Source organism: Microtus pennsylvanicus, chromosome 8 (genome assembly GCF_037038515.1).
Source record: "Microtus pennsylvanicus isolate mMicPen1 chromosome 8, mMicPen1.hap1, whole genome shotgun sequence".
Classification (NCBI taxonomy): domain Eukaryota; kingdom Metazoa; phylum Chordata; class Mammalia; order Rodentia; family Cricetidae; genus Microtus; species Microtus pennsylvanicus.
In genome coordinates this window covers 59,514,901-59,529,524 of record NC_134586.1, presented here as the reverse complement: position 1 = coordinate 59,529,524, position 14,624 = coordinate 59,514,901, and the positions used below count along the sequence as shown (strand labels likewise).

Genomic DNA, 14,624 nt, shown 5'->3' with positions numbered 1-14,624 from the left:
TCTCGGTCCAGGGGATATAGCGCCCTCTTCTGTTCTCTGTGGGCACTGCATGCATTTGGTGCACACACCCAGAGAAAATAAAAACATATAAATCTTCTGATTGTCTTTTTGAAATAGGGTCTCGCTATGTAATCTTGACTGTCCTGGAACTATGTAGACCAGGCTGGCCTCCAACTCACAGAAATCCTTCTGCCTCTACCTCCTGAGTGCTGAGATCAAAGGTATGTGCCACCATACCCAGCTAATAAATCTTTTTGAACAAGGAAGCAGGGATGGAAATGCAGGGCCCCAGAGAAATTGTATTCCTGCCAGGGTTGGATTATTGCGGTACAGAACCCTGATTTGCAGAAGGTCAACAGTCTCATCCACAGTGAACGATGACGGCCTGGTAGCAGTTTAAAGGCTCTTTGGGCAGACTCGCCATGGGCAGCACAGGTAAACCCTGCCGCAGAGAGCCATGCTATCTGATGAGGAGTAGCCACGGGGAGTCCAGACCCAAGGGCAGCGAAACCGGCGTCCCAGCTTAGCTGAAAATTTCTCATCCTAGCCACTCGGAGCAGAAACGTCTCTTTAAATCTCATGCTACCCTCTCTCCAGAATAAAGTGGGCGGAGTCCTGTGGGTCACTCGTTCTAATAATCTCTCTCTATACTCCCTAGCCATGAAGTTTGGGCCAAGGTACAGTTTCCCGATCACAGTTTCCTCGTGGGTCACATAGAATCAATAGCAAGAACTAGTGATACAAATAAGAATCAAGCTACCACTCTACATTCTTAGAAGAGCAAACACATTATGACCTGACAGCATTTATCTCTTCCTTTTATTGCTGTTTGTTCTGGAATAATGAGGTCCCGTCTATGAGAACCAGCCGCACACCACAGTGAGATCAAATGAAAACGGTCCAGCGTTGCTCAGAGTGAAACTAATTGGGTGCTTGGTGCGTGAAGAGGGTGCTCCCCCCCTCCCCTAGCAAGACCAGGTTGTTCTTGTGTCAGAAATATATTAAGACAAAAGCTACCTTATCCAAGCCTGAAAGCGCCCACATTACCTCAAGCAAAAATCAAAGACACAGGAACATTCCTGGCCCCGGAGTCTGGTAATGAGCTGCACCATCACTTTAATGTTTGTTTGGAGTGAGCTAGGAAGCCGTGTGGGAAGGAGGGATTGGAGACCAACCAGGGATACCCAGGGGCAATCATGGTGGTTAGATGCAAGATGGCTGCTGTCAGGCCAAGGCAAATCTGCAGGTGATTCTCCCTAAAGAGCCCTTCCCCACCGCATCTCTGAAGTCTAGCATTTTCCACTCACAGCTTAGTGGGTCCAGACAGCTGTGGCCTTACATGAGGAATGAGTTCTGTGAATGAGCAGTACTGAAGGCTGCAAACATAATGTGGAATACACTGACGCATGGTAACTAGCTTACCCTATGTGTATTTTACCTCAGCTGTTCTGGGCATGTGCACAGGCATGCTTTTTGGGGTGCATGTTTGCATATAGGCATGTGTGCATGTGTGTGCATGTGAGCGCGCAGGCCAAAGGTCAACTTTTGGCATCGTTCCTCCTTAAGCACCTTGTCTTTTGAGACAGGGTCTCCCACTGGCCTGGAGCTTGCGGAGCAGGCTTTCCTATTGCCACCAAGTCTGCACCGCCATGTCCAACTGACCTTTCTGGATTCAAAGGATGAAACCCAGGCTCTCCTGCTTGGGTGCCAAGTACTTTACCAACTGAGCCATCTCGCCATTCCCTTAGGAATGTGTCCTTTTTAATGTCCTTTTAAAAGATCCTTTATAGCAATCCCTAATCACTTCAAATCTGTGCAATTTCTGGTTATGAATATTATGCCTCAATAAAGTAACATTCATTTTTACAGCCCAAGACACAGCCATCGCCTCTGGGGACACATTGTGCTTTCCTTCCGCTGATCAACACCCACTCTCAAGCAAACAGACTCGGTGAAATCCGAAGGCCCATATGGTTTTCCCACAGCATCATGGGTAAAGTTGTGTCTCCTCAGGGTAACAACCACTTAAAGAGAGACTCTGTCAACAACCAGGCTCTTTCACAGGGTGCATCTCTTTCCTGACCAAATCCAGGATGGTTTTGGAATCAAAAGCTCTCATGAAAATATGGAAGGTCCCTTGGTTCCATGGTCCTCCTCAGGAAGACTGTAAATACACTCTTCTAGGCATGTGGGGATCTCGTGCGGGAACCTCAGCTGGCTGGTTGGGACCCACCAGCAGGGGTCTCTAGCTCTTATCTCTCACCAGAGATTCACTCTCATATACTATCCGCACAGGCACCACCCTGGTCGCTCCTTATGGATCCACAACCACAGGCCATCGTACACCAAGACCAAGATTCCAAAGCTGCTGGTGTCTCCTTTCATCCTAGCAATCCTGTCTTAGGCTCAGAACAAGGGCACTTTATCAGGGAAGTCAAGATGGGTCTTCTTATTCTTCTGACAGGGTCTCTCTACATAGTCTGTCTTAAGTTCACTCTGTAGCCCAGGCTGACCTTGAACTCACAGGGATCCGCCCGCCTCTGCCTCCCGAGTGCTGGGACTAAAAGGTATGCGGTGATACAACTCAGACACTTAACTCTTGCGTGCTCTTTCCCCAAGAGATTAAAATCTTTCCATCTTTCTTTACAAAATCCTGGGGACACGGGAGAAGGACAGCGTGAATCCAAGTAAGAGAGTTTGAGGGGAACCCTGCGCAGTGGGGTTACAGATGGCAGCCAGTTCAATAGTCATGGGAAGTGCCATGGAGGGTCCTTCAAAATGCTAAGATTAGGGCTGTTCAGGTCACTCAGCCGGTAAAGGCACCTGCTGCCAAGCCCTATGACCTGAGTTCAAGCCCTAGAATACAGGTGGTGGAGAGAGAAAGAATTGACAGGCAAAGGAACGTGGCATGTACCACCCCCTCCCCCCAAAAAATGTAAAAAACAATTTTTAAAGTCAAAATTGGTGCTAGAAGGAAGGGCTGGAGCGATGGCACAGTGATTAAGAGCACTTGCTGTTCTTGCAGAGGACCTGGGTTCAGTTCCCGACACCCACATAGTAGCTCACAACTATCCTTAACTCTAGGATCTGATTCTCTCTTCTGGTCTGCAAAGGCACCAGACACGCACATGGTACACAGACATACATATAGGCAAAAATACTCATACACATAAAAACAAATAAATCTCAAAATAAAAACAAAACAAAAAACCTGAAAACCTAGGGCTGGGGGTGTCGACCTGTGGTAGAGAGCACTTGCCCAGAATTACACCATGCTCTAAGACTGGAAATGAGTATGTTGAACAGAAGTCTGCCCCTGAGTTAACAGCAGCACTGTTCACCAAGGCTGATCATAGAATCAACATAAGTGTCCATCGGCAGGTGAATGGGCAAAGAAAAGTGGTAAACACATACCTGGGATGCTCTTTACTTTTAAAGAGAATGTGGTCATTGTGACAACAGATCAAAGAAAAGAGCATTGTGCTAAGTGAAATAAGCCCAGCACAAAAAGACTCAGAACCCAGGGGGTGCACAGGGCCTGGTGTCTATCATCCCAGCATTCAGGGAGAGGCAGCAGGAGGGTGGGCCTTTGAGGGAGGACAATGGTGGTTACTGGAGCTGGGAGTCAGATCCCCAAGCACCAATGTTTAATAATAATAATAAACAGAAAAGGGCAAGGCAATGAGCCTGTAAGCACAGCTGGGGGCAGGAGAGTGGAGGCAGGAGGATCCCTGGGACTCACTGGCCAGTCAGCCTAGATAAATCAGTGAAGTCCGGACTCAGCGAATCACACTGTTAGTAAAAACAAGGCGGGGAGCAAAGACAAGACACCTGGCATCCACCTGGCCCCAGACAAGACATCTGGCACCCACCTGGCCCCAGACAAGACACCTGGCATCCACCTGGCCCCAGACAAGACACCTGGCATCCACCTGGCCCCAGACAAGACACCTGGCACCCACCTGGCCCCAGACAAGACACCTGGCATCCACCTGGCCCCAGACAAGACACCTGGCACCCACCTGGCCCCAGACAAGACACCTGGCATCCACCTGGCCCCCCACACTAATGCACACAGTGCAGCAGGAAGGGGCAACAATGTCGTCAGGCTTCCAGAAGTCCTACTGGGCATCTTTTGCTACAGAATGAGATACAGGTGTTATGTGACCCTGTCCTTCCTGCTATAGAGGTGGCCACCTGGCCACCCTGGGAGGGAAGAGCACACGGTTTCCAGACGAACAGGAAGAGCAGCATGTTTTTCCTCCACAGACTGAGGAAGAAAGTGAGCAGAAAGCACTCCGCTCTGCTAGTGACCTCAGGTCCGGCCAACTGTGTGGGCAGCACCTCCCTCAACCACACCTCCCTCAACCGCACCTCCCTGGGTCCAGGCAGGGTTCTTTCCAGAATTCAAGCTGAGTCTGGTGGAAAGACAGAAAACAGAGTGTTCAAGCTTCCACTGAGGCTCTCTGAGTCATGGAGGGAACTTGGCTATTTATGGCGACGCCTCCTCCCCTGGTTTAGTATTTGAATCCTCTTCAAGGCGGGTGTAAGAAAAAGACTTCTGGCAAAACTGGAAAGAGCAGGACCGACCTGAGGTGGCTGCGAGGGAAGAAGTTCTGAGGATGGAAGTGGAAAAAGTGGGGGAAGAGGGTGACACCAGTGACTGCCCTGCTCTCCCCCAAACCTATTCCAAAGGAGGTGCTGGGGTGGACACCATAAAGTCAGGACAGATGGGCGATGCATGTATATATGAGAATGTTCTTCCCTCGGAGAACCAGCCATTGAGTTAGAAAAAAGAAACAGAAGGCTGGCTCAGTGGATCAAAGCCCTTTTCTCCAAGCCTGAAGACCTTAGCTCATTCCAGGACCCACTGGGAGGAAGGAGAGACCCGACTCTAGCAATTTGTCCTCTGATGTCAACATGCATGTATGAGACGCTCACAGCCCTAGAGAAAGTGTAACACACACACACAGAGACAGAGAACCGAGTAGTGGCTGTCATAAGGCATGACCATCAATCAAATCATCCCCAGGACTCAGGAGACTGAGGCAGGAGACTTGTTTGAGGAGCACTTGGACTATTTTGCTGAGCTTGTCAATAATAAAGTACTTTTAACTGGTAGAAACTGAGAATTAGAGGAGATTCCTGAGCTGGGTGGTGGTGGCGCACGCCTTTAATCACAGCACTTGGGAGGCAGAGGCAGGCGGATCTCTGTGAGTTCGAGACCAGCCTGGTCTACAAAGAAACCGTGTTTCGATAAACCAAAAAAAAAAAAAAAAAGAGCAGATTCCTGGAAAGCAGCCTTCCCCTACAGGAGAGTGGGTGTCAGCACACCCGGGTGACCCTGAGTGCTCCGCTGACTCCCAGTCCCTTCACCTTGCCCATGAACCACATGTGGCTTCTGAGCAAGCAGTGGGTGGTGTGGCTACAGCTACGGAGTAGCTCTGTTTTTAAGGTTTGTATCATCCTGATGGGATTTACTCTTTATAAAGCATTATTTCCCCCATAAGAATGAACACTTTAGAACGCATTGACTTCTGCTCCTGCAGGCCTGAAGTCTGCCTTGACCGCTGTGCACAAAGCACCTGCCAGGCAGAAGGCGTCCTGTCTGTGTTACTTGTAACCACCAATTGGTATCAGCAGCTTTGTTCACTTTGAATATTTTTCCAGGAACTAAGCAATATTTTAATGTGTTCATTTGAATATGGTTCACAGACAGCACAAGGTACTCATTTGCAATTTGAATTTGGCTAGTTATCTTAATTATATTATTTTCTAGCTTAAAAGGGTAAATGACGGTATATATGTATATATAAAACATATATAGTATATATTTTATATATGCAAATATTTTAGACAGGGTATCATTGTGTAGCTCTGGTTGGCCTAGAACCATGCTGACCTCAAACTCACAGAAGTCCACCTGCCCTTATCTCCCAAGTACTGGGGATTAAAGGTAGGCACTACAACACCTCACTGATATTTAAGAATTTTAAATGGAAGCTTGCTCTCCATGTAGAAATGACAGATGTCAGAAACTTCAGTATTGTCACCATAAAGAGAAAATGAAGGAGTTGACACAGGAGCTCATAAGTCACTAGGACACATGCAGTCCTATAAGCCATAGGCCTTTGGTTCAAATAAAATTCTTCTGGAAAAGATGAACCTGTTTGCTAAAAGAGGTTTTAAATATTTAATGGAAATTTTTAAAAATTGGGACAGAGTCTCGTGCAATCCAGGCTGGCAGCTAACTCACTGTATTGCCAAGGATGAGCCTGAGAGTCTGATTCTCCTCCTCCCTCCACCCCCGGTGCTAGCGTCATAGGCCTGCCTCACTACAGACATTTTACGTGGTGCTTTGTGAGCGCGAGGCTCTATCAACTGAACTGCATACCCAGCTCATGAAAAAACTTTCTGGTACTTAATTTAGCTACTATAAAAATCTTAAGTACGTTTAAAATATTCTAAGCATGCAAATTGGCGGTAAAACTATAAATACTGTGAATCCAAATACACATCCAATTTTTCTGGTGACAAGCAAACACTGAAACTCGAATGGGTCATCACTGTAAAATATCAGCATAAACTGAAGAGCAGTCATTAACAATTTTTATTGATTATTTATGCTCACACTTTGAATATGCTGTAAAATAACCAAGTCTTGTCTTTTATTTTGTTTTCTATGCAATGCCAGGGCTGCAGAGAACATGGGAGAGCGGGTGCCTCTTTTACACACTGATTTCTCTCCTCTGAGTTATACTGAGGACTGGGAGGGTTGGACCATACAGAGGAGCTCTGAAGAGCATTTTCTAAACGCAAAGGTTCCTATCGCTTGAGGTCAGTAAATTGTTGTACCACCTCCTGAGTGGTCAGAATACTTCCGTGAATGTTATCACTGCCATGTGCCAACTGATGGATGGTCAAGACAAAAGAAAAACCCAACGAACATACACAGTGTGCACTGTGAATCACAGCTACTGGGATGGACCTGGAGGACACGGAACTGAGGCAAACACAGAAAGACAAGCACCACGCTACCTCCCTCGTGTGGAATAGGAAGCAGGCGCAGTCACAGAGGCTGTGAGCAGACAGGTGATTACTGGAGACAAGGGGGAGAGATTAATCAGAGGTGCTGGGTTTTGGTTAGACAGAATAAGGAGGTCTGGTGTGGACTGCACAAGAGGGTGACTTCGGATATTAATCATACAGGGCGCATTCTCAAAAGCTAGAAGGCAGCTGGCGTGTAGCTTGGTTGGCAGAGTGCTTGCCTGGCCTGCACAAATCCTGGGTACGATGTCCAGCACTGCTTGCTAATAAAACCAGATGTGGTGGCACATAAGAGTAACCCACCACCAGGGAAGTGAGTGCAGAAAGGACAGCAGTTCAAGGCTAGCCCCGACTGCATGAGACCCTGTCTCAAAGAAAATTCAAGTCTGCGCGGAAGAGTCACTCAGAAAATAAAAATCTTCAAATACATTAAAATTTGTTCTTGGCCCAGGAGAACTAAGCACTTGTATGATTTATTTATTTTAAACAATCCAAAATAACTATTTGAATCAACACACATACATCTATAGGCCTTAGAAGAACACAACATTCTAAAGGGCACTGGAAGGTGACTTAAATATTATCAATAAATCCTCTGAGACCAACAGTTTCTGCTCAAATTTCCTATACTCAACATCACCAGGATTGATTTTCTGTGGTTATTTTTTTCCATCCCTTTGAGTTGGCCAAGTGATTACACTAACAAATTTAACACTAACATATCAAGGAACCATAGGAAATACTAATAAGCAAATAACATTTGTTACTTATTTATTTTGAGGTAGAGTCTCATGTAGCCTCTGAACTTGCTATGTAGACGAGGATGACCTAGAACTTCTGATCTGTATGCTTCCATCTCCCTAAGCTGGATTACAGGCATGTGCTGGGATACCTGCTCGATGCGGTGCTGGAGGTCCAGGCCTTCACACACACTAAGCAAGCACTCCGCCAAGTGAGCTGCAGGCTCAGCTTCGGACCCTTTGCTTATATTTTTATTTTAAGGATAACGTGTATATTGGCAGAAACAGTATTATTTCACCTTATTGCCGTCTATCGATCTTGGCAACTTTGCAGTGGGGTGGACCCTGGTGACCGGAGCTGTTTGTCACTGTGCCCTCTCACCTGTGCCTTCCCTTCTGCCATTATTTCAGCTACGCGTGAGAGGCCATGAATGGCTCTGTCCACCCCTTCAGATGGAAAGCGCAACTCTCAGAACTGGGGACATCGGAGACACCTACAATCTATTTCCCGTCCTGCTTTCATAAATTATATTAGCTGTAAGTCCTGAAAAGGGCTTGCTAAAGCAATGCAAACCCACAGTCTTTTTTCCTGTTCATTCCAGTTTGGGGGCTTAGAGGTTTTGTTTCTACTTTTCTTAGTCAGATCTAACAATACTAATTTTGTGTGCTATTCTTTTCACTTTTTTAAAGGATTTCCTTTAATTTTTTTAATTGAGTGTGTGTGCATGCATGTGGGGGGGGGGGGCAGATCCCCCGGAGCTGGAGTTGCAGGCTGTTGGAAGCCTCCTGGTGCGCCCGCTCTTTACAGTGAGCACCTCTCCAGACCCTTGGTTTCCAATATCCACGCCATCACCATATCTAGCCTTTTAGAGAATTCACACTCTTCCATCACACCAACTCCCATGTAGCTCAGGGCCGTGTGCGCTGCAAACGAGCTGGAACTCACTCTGTCCTTTACAGACAGACACGTAAGCAGCTCCAGTTTCCTGTCCCTACAGCAAGCCCGCAGCATTTGCACCTATGCCCGCAGCTCTACATCCCAAGTGTAAATCCAGGGAAAAGTCCTAGAATTGAAGTCGCTAGAATGTCTTCATATGAAAATTTGACAAATGCTTCCAAATTGCCGAGCTGTTCTTCCCATGACCCTCAGGCACTCTCCAAATACCCTGGCCCTTCCCAAGAAGGAACTAGGGAAACCTTTTGAAACTCTGGAGAATGTTAAGTATGCGTTCATTATTCTCAAGAAGGGACAGGTGGCTTGAGTTACATTCTTATGTGTGTGGGGAGGGCCCATCTACCAAGGATGAGAACCACTGAGTCAGCAGGTCCTCAAGAGCATCAGAAGGACACCCGCAGACAATGGCACTAAACTCCAGAAAATGTGCTTGTTCCTTTGCTCCCTGGGAGGCAGATGTCGGGATCCAATTCCTGTAAAGGCTAGGCTCCCTTCTCTAAGGAAGAGAGCTCAGGCACAAGTGAATCAGGAGAACAAGACCCCATGTCAGCCTCCGATAGCAATGCCACATGGTCCCTCTCCAGGGGGATGGTCCCTTCACACAGACAACACATCCTTGTTGGCCAGAAAGAGCTCCCTGGCATCTCATTGTTCAGACTCTGCGTGGCATCCAGGCCTGCCTGTTAGGGGAGAGGTGGGGAGGAGCCCATGGGATTCTACGTGGCAACCTATGGCCTGGCCTTTAGTCACCGTTTATGCCTGTGCTGATGGCGGCGATAACATTCACAGAAGTTTTATGACAAGCTCAGGACATGGTGCGACAGTTTACTGACCTCAAGGAATAGGGACCTTTGAGTTTAGAAAACGCTCTTCAGAAATGGCATTTCATGGTCCCACAGCAAAAATCCCAGCTCGGTTCAAACACAACCAGACAGCAAGGAATTATACCCCCCTAAGCCACAGTGGGCCCCAGAGACCCTTGGTTCTTAAGACAGCTAACAGACTGCATTAATCCATCTCAGCCTCAATCCTGGAAACAGCAGCAAACAGAAAACCTTGAGCTGGAGCTAAGCCTAGAAGTGCTGAGCACTGGAGACTACATTGAAGGACTACGGTAACAGAGCCGTTGGTAAGGGGCTGTCTCGTAAACAGAACAGTTTGGTCTCCAGAAACTGTGTTTTTAAACAGGGAGGGGTGGTAGATGCGCTTAGAATCCCACTGCTGGGGAAGCTCGGCAGCCAGTCAGCCTGGATTAGTGGTGAGACAATGAGAGAACCCGTCTCAAAATACAGAAGGTGGCCAGCACCTGAGGAACAGTAGCTGATGTTGTCCCTGGCTTCTACAAGCACATGTGTCCGTGTATTCACACCATCACCACACACACTCACTCAGAATTGATGTTGGAGGGAGAAGTGTCTGTTGTTCATCAGATCTCCGCTATACTGACTGTGTAGTAGAGAACTGTCCCATGGAATGAGGGTTAAGAGTGTTTCTCTTCACATCACCTAGAGCGGTAGCGCAATGACAGACCAGAGGCCCATGGAAGGTCACGCTTTCACACTTCGTTCAGCATGCTCATTTGTGAGTGTGTAAGGCCTATTTTCTCACTGATGGGACCCCCATCCACCATACTGGGTCAGAACCTGGGGCAGTGACCCTCCAGAGGGTGAGGGTGCACACCTGTAGTCAGTAAAAACAGGGCCCAGAAGACTGAGACAGAAGGGTGTCAAATTCCAGGCTGGCCTGGGTTGCACAGTAAGACCCCACCCCCAAATTTCTTTTTAAGAATAGTGCTAGAGTCAGGCATTGGAGTGCATGCCTTTAATCCCAGCACTTGGAAGGCAGGAGCAGGTGGCTCTCTGTGAGTCCAGCCCAGCCTAGTCTACACGGTGAGTTCCAGGACATTCAGGGCTACATAATAAGACCCTGTAAATAAACAAGCAAAACAAAAGTAGGGCAAGAATCTAAATTTTGTTTAGACTTCCTAGGGGATTATAATGCACCCTGAAGTTTGGGGAAGTAGTAGAACCGGGACTTGAACCATGTTTCTTCTTCTGTTAAACCGGGTTATGAAAGAGCCCATCTCAGGCTGAAGAGAATTAGAAATAAATGGCGTACACTGAGCATAACTCAGAGACACTCTGAGAAGGCTACCCCGGCACCTAGGAAACTTCCTCCGTACACTAACTGCAGGAGCACAAACCTCCAAAGGCTTCGCTTGGGAAAAATTACATTCCCAAACTCAAGCAACACCTTTATGGAAGCGTTCTGGTTTAGATTTTAAAGCTGTATAATTTTGGCGGCTGGAGATGCAGCTCAGTTGGTAGCGTACTTGTCTAGCACGCACGAAGTCCTGGGTTCGACTCCCCAGCACCGAATAAACTGGGCATAGTTGTGCACATCTGTAATCCCAGCACTCAGGAGTAGAGGCAATAGAATAAGAAGTTTGAGGACATCCTTGGCTACCCTGAATGTCAGGCTGCTTGCAGAGAAAAAAAAATGATCCCTAACAAAAGCAATGAGTCCAGCTAGGAGGAAATCATTGCCCTTGGCCTGATAGTTGTGCCTCTAGTACCAATGGAAGAGTGTACCTCTGTGTGTTCCCTGCAATCAGCCAAAGCCTGTTCTGACTGGCTTTGACAAGATAGCCATCGCCAAAGTCAGCGGCTCTCGGGTGCCTGTGGTTATCATCGCTTTCCGATCTAGCTCCCTTCTCCGGCTTACTTTTTAATAAAAAGATTTTGTTAGTGCATGTGTGTGTGTTCTCCAAGGCCGTAAGGTGTCAGATCCCCTGGAGCCAGAGTTGCAGGCAGTGTGAATCCTCTCAAGTGGATGCTGGGGATCCAACCATAGCCCTCTGGAAGAGCAGCAAGTGCTCTTTACCACTGAGCCACCTCTCCAGCCCCTACCTGCTCTTGTGTTTGTTTAAGGTTGTTTGGGTCTTTCTCTCATGCGGTGCAGGTTAGTTTCCAACCTTACCCCGAACTACCGACTGTCCTGAGGCACTGGGATTTCAGGCAAGAGAACACCTGGTTTCCTCAGAGTCAAGGATGAAACCCAGGGCTTCTGGAATGCTAAGCGGTCACTCTATCAACGCAAGTATATCTCTGGTTCCCTTACTTATTCTTCTCTCTTCTCTCTATGGATTCGTTGGCAATCGGAGAGTTGCTTCCCACCTAAGAAAGCGAGGAGTCTGGAAACGATGGGCAGAGGGACAGGTAACTAGCGGGTCATCCCATCCACCCTTCCACCATCAACTGGAGAGCCAGCGTTCACCAATGCAGGGGAACGCCTGTGCCTTATCAAAGAGACACAACTCTAGGAGGATGTAGGAGAGCCAGGAGCCCAGGTTTAACAAAAGCCACAGATACTCAGAGCCCACAGTGCTCCTCCAGAAACTGGAGGCTTCCCACACACTTGGGGTGCACCTCAAGCAAGCAGAGTGTTTAAGTCGCCATCCTCTTAGGTACCAGAGTCCCAGGCTGGTCAAGGCTCTGAGAACCGAGTGAGACTATAGCCACCGGCAGACAAGGGACACACAGCTCAGAATAAGATGATTCCTGTGTGCCAGGCACTGTGCCGAGGTCGTTTGGACAAGGTGGGCAAGGAAGGCGCTAAGAATAAGAGAAAGCAAACTTATTTGTACAGAAGAAAAGGCAACACAAGTAGTGCTGGGGTGAGCTTCAACGAGTGTTAACTCTGTCCTTTTTCCTTCATGTGGAGACAGGCGCTTGGACCCAGCAAAGGACTACAGGGGTCTGGGAATGGTGGGCAGGTCTGGGTAGTAGTGTGTACAGCTCCGCCTGCTCCTTCCCACTGCTTCCCAGGTGGTTGCTCCGGCTCGGGACCGCACGCGCCCTGGGAGCAGTGCCAGGTGGCCCAAAGAACAGCGCCTGGTCGCAGCACCCGGTCCCTGAGCTTACGACCCCCAGCCACAGCCGAGGACAGCCGGCAGGAGCCCAAGACTACCAGGCAGGAGCCCAAGACCTGCGACGGAGCCCAGGATCCCGAGATCAAGTTCAGGTCTCCAGGCCCCAGCCTAGGACCTGCGGCCGAACCCAGAGTCTCCCAACCAAGTCTAGATCTCCAGGTCCGATCCTAAAACACCGGCGGGGAGCGTAGGATCCACACCCAGAACCCAGAGCCCACCCTCAATGTCTGAACCCCGGCTCAAGCCCCTTACCTCCCGCGCGGAGACCGGCTGTGAGCCTACTGCGGCTGCCACACCCTCGTTCGGGCCGACAGGACCCGCCCCGTCCTGGGGTGGAGACTGAGCCAGAGTTCCTGGTTGTCCCTCAGCCCACGGGATGAAAAGTCCCTCCCAGGCCGAGCACTGCTAGAGACATTCAAGACTCGCCCCCGCCCCTCCATTCCGCACCAGGCGGCGCCCGAGGACGCTCTGGCTGCGGATCCCACTCACACTCGACTTTCCTACCCCACTCACGACTCTAACCCAACAAAGGATCTGGCACGTGCACCGCCAAAACCCACTCAGGACCCTGGCCATGCACCTCCAAAACCCACTCGGGACCCCTAACCTGCACAGCCAGACCCCACTCGGGTCCCCAGTCCAAGATCTCAGCCTTGAGTACCGCAGGGGCCACACATCGCCCTGAGTCTCAGCGCTCGAGCCGGGCATCCGGGGTTCATACGCCCAGGGTGGGCAGGAAAAGTAGAAAATGACACCCGAGGGCACAATTCTGTTCTACACTACAACTTATGTTCCAGAAAATTCCTAGCAGTTCCATGTCTCCCTTAAAGGAAATAGTTTCCGTCTCCAGAGTCCTGGGAACAGTGCAGGGAGGCGGGTACAGGCACCTTTACGGACTGTCATTAGGAGCAGCTCCTGGTTTCCTGCTGAACCCCCTACTGCTAGTTGCTTGGTTGACCAGTCTGGCTTTCGCTCTCTCGTTGCTGACACTTGTGTACCCGACTGGGGCACACGCCTCTTGCAGCAGGTGCAGGGAATGCTTGAAGAACCGAGCCTGTGCCTCTACAGTAACCTTCAATTTTATTTAACAAAGAATGGCTTGCTTTGGGCCATGTTTGCTATCCAGCCAATCAAAACCCATGTGGTCATTACATTAAATTATATCAGCAACATGTCTAGAAGGTAGCTTATTGTGTGGTTAGCAGCTGTGGGTTCAGGAGGAGACAACAGATCTAGACTTGGGCCTGTCCTTTCATGTTGTTGAAGACCTAAATGTTTCTAAGTTTCCGCATGGGGAGGAGACACTAGCATTGGGTCCCCATGGGATTAGAGTTATGGACAGTCGTGAGCTTCCATGTAGGTGCTGGAAATTGAACCCAAGTCCTCTGGAAGAACCAGTGCTCTTAACTGCTGATCTCTCCAGTCCCTAACTGAGCCTTTTATGGGACACCAGAAGCCAGGACTACATCTGGCCAGCGCTCACGCATCTGGGATCAGAGGATGGCTGGCCTCCAGCAGTCTTGTCTCTGAGCTCCCAGCGGTCCCTCACAGCTTCTTCCAATAACCTACAGGGTTCTCCTGGGAATGTCCTCAAGGGAGCACTAACAGGGCATCTACATCCTGTTCTATTTCTGGGGAACCTGACCTAGGACAGAACATTAGGACAATAGAGTTGTCCAATGTAAGGACTCAGAGAGACTTCACATCAAAGATCTCAGGACGAGGGGCTAGAGAGATGGCTCAGTGGTTAAGAGCACTGGCTGCCCTTGTACAGGACTTAGGTTCAGCTCCCAGAACCCACATGGTGGTTCACAACCTTCTATAAATGTCCTCTTCTGACCTTTGCAGGCACCAGGCATACATGACACACATACATACTTGCAGACAAAACACTCACACACATAAAGTAAATAACACGTCTCTTTTATAAATATAAAAAGAGCACTGGCAA

At 48.8% G+C, this 14,624-nt stretch overlaps 1 protein-coding gene across 1 annotated transcript in view; it reads right to left on the bottom strand.

Annotated features, from left to right (window-relative positions):
- Anxa4 (annexin A4) overlaps positions 1-13,028 on the bottom strand; it is a 52,217-nt gene extending 39,189 nt beyond the window's left edge. Inside the window, exon 1 of the mRNA XM_075983590.1 lies at positions 12,926-13,028. The gene's annotated coding sequence lies outside the window, so the exon portion shown is untranslated. The remainder of the gene's footprint in view (positions 1-12,925) is intronic.
- Positions 13,029-14,624: the final 1,596 nt, after the last annotated feature.